Source organism: Lycium ferocissimum, chromosome 7 (assembly GCF_029784015.1).
Source record: "Lycium ferocissimum isolate CSIRO_LF1 chromosome 7, AGI_CSIRO_Lferr_CH_V1, whole genome shotgun sequence".
Taxonomy (NCBI): Eukaryota; Viridiplantae; Streptophyta; class Magnoliopsida; order Solanales; family Solanaceae; genus Lycium; species Lycium ferocissimum.
This window is the reverse complement of record NC_081348.1, coordinates 66,250,704-66,255,624: the sequence shown is the minus strand read 5'-3', so window position 1 is coordinate 66,255,624 and position 4,921 is coordinate 66,250,704.

The window sequence follows — 4,921 nt, the reverse complement described above, 5'->3', positions numbered from 1 at the left end:
CTATTCAGCCAAAGTCTAACCAGCGAAGCCGCCGAATGGTTCGCAATCCAAGACATGTGCTAATGGCTCACTCGGGAAGATATGGCAGAAACCTTCATGGAAAGGTTTCAGTTTAATGTCAAAACAGTGCCTGACCGATACTACCTCGAGAAGGTAAATCAAAAGACAACTGAAAACTACAGAGAGTTCGCCAGCCGGTTTGTGCAGCCATCGATGTGTGAGGGAGAACTAGTCTCCATGTTCATTCGGTCACAAGAATCGGATTTCTACGATAGGATATTGTCCATGGCCGGAAGGCCATTTGCTGAATTGGAAAAGATGGGAGAGGCCATAGAAGATGGTCTCAAATCTGGCAAAATCGTCAGCGTCTTCAACAAGGCATTTGGCCAAGCTGCTGCGGGGGTCTTCCGCAAAAAGAAAGAGGACATGGCAAACATATCCCACACTCTAAGCCCAAACCCCAAAAGGCGAAAAGAACCACAATCTTCTCATCAAACTCTACCTCTTGTCAATTACCCGACTTCTCCTTACAGCCCTGTGCCTGTATTCTACGCACAGCCAAGCTTCACCACTACTGTGCTAGCTTACGTGGCTCCACCGAGTGTTCGAGTACCCGCTCCTACTTACCAACCACCACCGCAACAAACTTATCAACCACCACCACAGTAGAATTACCAAACAGCAGCCCATGCTTACCGACCACCACAAAACAACCCACCACAAATCCATCTACCCCCGAACTACCAAAATCAGCCACCACCACCAGCATATAATGCTCCACGTCCCATTTTCGAGAGGAAGCTAGCAAGAGAGTTCACAACACTGCGTGAGCCAAGGGCTCGAATCTTTGAAAGGTTACCCGTCATAGGCTTTATCCAGAAAATCCCCCCGAAATCAGCTCAGCCCGGGAATAGGTTTTTTAGAGCCGATCAAACTTGCGCCTATCACTCAGGAGGCAATGGGCACAGTACAAAAGATTGAATAAATCTCAAACATAGAATACAAGATCTGATCGACAAAGGGGAGATCATTCTGGAAACGACATCTCCCAATGTAAACACAAACCCGTTGCCTAACCACGGAAACAACGGAGTCCATATGATTGAGAAGAACGAAGACTGGATAGCCTGCAGGGCATTAGTCCCCAAGACAGTCAAGTCCATCGGTTTTATTTTTTCAATGTTCCCTTACACTCAGGAGTTTCCTAATTTCAAAGTCCCGATCCGCACCGAGATTCATCAATTATGCCAATTTTGGTTCGACTTTAGTTTCTAATCGGTTTTTTGATAGCCCAGGTGTCACTAATTTCTACTTGTAAAATTAGGGGTGGGCTCCCCAAGGAATAATTATTTTAGTGCAAGGCAACCTTAACGTGGCCAAGGTATGACTCGCTTAATTAGAAAGATGTTACACTCAAAATGAGCCGGCTCTATATATATGCCGAAGTCCGCAAGAAAGAAATCATCATAAAATCATTGAAGGAGAAACAATAGATTGTTTTGTTACGTATGTAAAGCACAAAGGATTATTCAAGTTGATATCGACATCCGAAAAAATACACCAGCCTAAGCACAAGAATATGGATGTTAGCATTACTATCAAAGGTCATCGCCACATTACTAAAGGTTTTGAACTTCCGAGATGACATGCCGGCAAGCACGATGCACCAATATAGCTATATTCGGGCTAGTCACATTTAAGGAGAACACTAGAAAATTTGCTTCTCCAAAGAAGAATTGCCTTTTGTGTTATGGAGGAACCACCCATAAAAAGGCTCTTTATATCACTCTGGAGTGTCGCGACAAAGTGATAGAAAGAGTACTCGTGGATAATAGGGTGGGGCTCAATATCTGTCTTTTAACCACACTAACGCAACTTGGCTATAATGTTGGCAAAGTTAGGCTAAGAGAGGATTGACGAAGTCAAGGCATTTATTGGGTAGTAAATCTTCAAAAGAAAAAACCGCACATCCAAATAGGAGAACCGTCTTGACCCGGAACCAAGTCATGGCAATCACCGCTAATTATAAATTGCTTCTAGGACGACCATGGATACACTCTATCAGTGTCGCACCGTTAACACTACACTAGGAAATGAAGTTTGAGAGGAAAGGCCGAGAGACCGTGATCAGAGATAAAAAATATACACAGAAGTATCTTTATAACATCATATCAGTGATCGAAGGAAACCCCAACAGATCAGACTTTCACATGGTAGAATACATCGGGGCAACCCACGTTGAGGAAAAGGGTGACAAACCAATGCCCGCAACCTACAAAATAATTGCTTCCACGATGCTGAGGAATAGGTTTTGAATCAGGGAAAGGCCTGGGAAAAGATTTGGAGGGCGTAACAGAGCCTGTACCGATTCCAAAAGAAAATCACCACTTCGGCCTGGGGTATACTCCTAGTGAGGATGAGCTCACAGGAGCCACAAAAAGGGAACCGAGAAGGTAAGATTTACCTCAAACGATTTTGGGGTTATACCAGTCATTTCCCAATCGGATGCCAATACAGAAAGATGGTGAAACTAACGAGGGCTCGGAGCTGCTGTTCTGAGAGAAAGGATGTTGCGCAATCATTGAAGAATGCCAGGAGATACCTACCATATACAGCCTAAGGTCGGGTGAACGCTTGGACAACTGAACATTCACTCCCCTCTTGGCTCCTCGGTAGAGAGATGGGTTTTTTTTAAATCCTTTTGCTAAAACTGTGACATCGGCCGAAACCCGACTAATCGCCTTTTTCCAAAATTTACCTCGTGATGTGTAAAAAATGGGAATGGTCCGATGTTGTTCCGGACTAGGACCACAGCTTGTAACCAATCACTTTTGAATCAATGAAAGCCCCGATTTGCATAAAAACATTTTTACTAACTTTGCCTCATTTTTTCAGTAATAATAATAATAAAACAACCGAAAATGTCATGACATGTCGTGAAACGAACGAGGAGAATGACAAACAAGAGTACGAGGAATACGACGAGAAGACAATGATGCCAGAAGGCCTAGTAGAAGAATTGGAAGACAAGAAAAAACCAAACATCTCGATGATGAAGAGAATGTTAAAGAGACACGAATTAGTGCGCATTTGGAAGCACCACAGAAAGAAGAGCTCATAGCTCTATTGAGGGAATATATGGATGTCTTCGCCCGGTCATACACCGACATGCCAGGACTGAGCACTGAGATAGTGGCTCACATATTACCCATCAAAGAAGGTTTTGCTCCGGTCAAGCAAAAGACCCAGACATTTAAATCGAACATGAGTATTAGGATAAAGGACGAAGTAGAAAAACCAATCAAATACGAAATAGTGGAGGTGACGTCCTACCCCACTTGGTTGGCCAGCATAGTGCCGGTGCACAAGAAGGATGGGAAAATCCGAATATGTGTGGACTATCGGGACCTCAACCAGGCTAGTCCGAAAGATAACTTTCCCCTTCTAAACATCCACATTCTCATCGACAACTGCGCCAAGCATGAATTGTAGTCGTTCGTGGATTGTTTTGCCGGGTACCATCGGATACTCATGAGCGAAGAAAACGCTGAAAAATAGCTTTCATCACTCCTTGGGGAGTCTACCATTACAAGGTAATGTCGTTAGGTCTAAAAAATACCTACGCCATATACATGACAGAAATGACTACCCTGTTCCATGATATGATGCATCGAGAGATCGAAGTCTACGTGGAAGATGTTATCATAAAGTTGAGAGAAATTTCAGAGCATACCACGCACCTGCGTAAGTTCTTCGATAGACTTCGCAAGTCTAATCTAAAGTTAAACCCGGCGAAGTATGCATTTGGAGTGCCGACGGGTAAACTGTTAGGGTTCATAGTCAGCCGAAGAGGCATTGAACTAGACCCTACGAAAATCAAAGCAATCCAGGAACTGCCGCCTCCCAAAACCAAGAGAGAAGTCATGAGTTTCTTGGGAAGGCTGAATTACATCGGGCGATTCATAGCCCAGTCAACTATGATTGTGGAACCAATCCTCAAACTGCTCAAGAAAGACGCTCCCATAAAGTGGATGGAGGAATGCCAAGAGGCGTTTGACAAAATCAAGAAATACCTTTCCAATCCTCCCGTCTTAGTGCCACCCAGGCCAAGGAGCTTACTGATGATGTACCAGTCAGTATCAGAGAACAATTTTGGGTGTATGATCTCCTAGCAAGACGAAGAAGGCAAGAAGGAACATGCCATTTATTATCTGAGCAAGAAGTTCACATCCTACAAATCGAGATACACACTCGTAGAGAAAACATGTTGCACCCTGACGTGGATCGCCCAAAAGCTGAGGCATTACTTGTCAGTGTTTGCCACTCACTTCATCTCCCGAATGGATCCATTAAGGTATATCTTTTGGCAACCGATTCCCGTTGGAAAGTTAGCCAAAGTGCAAATGCTACTAAGAGAATTTGACATTGTGTACGTAGCACAGAAGGAAGTTAAAGGAGAAGCACTGGCCGACCTGCTGGCAGAAAGTCCCGTCGATGATGAACTCGAACCATTACGGACTTTCTTTCCTGACGAGGAAGTAATGGCTATGGAAGAAGAGGTGGCCAAACCATACTCGGGATGGAGACTATTTTTCAATGGAGCAGTCAACTATAAAGGTTCAGGTATTGGAGCGTTGTTGATATCAGAATTAGGACAACACTATTCGATGGCCGCAAAACTCAACTTCAGATGTACCAACAATATGGCCGAGTACGAAGCATGTATTCTCGGCCTGAAAATGGCATTGGACATGAACATACGAGAGTTGTTGGTAATCATAGATTCTAACTTGCTCATCAATCAAGTGAAAGGAAATTGGGTGACCAAGAATGATAAGATACTACCGTATGTGAATCTGGTACAGAGATTGTGCGGGAGATTTAAAAGCATCGACTTTAGGCATACTCCGAGGGCTCAGAA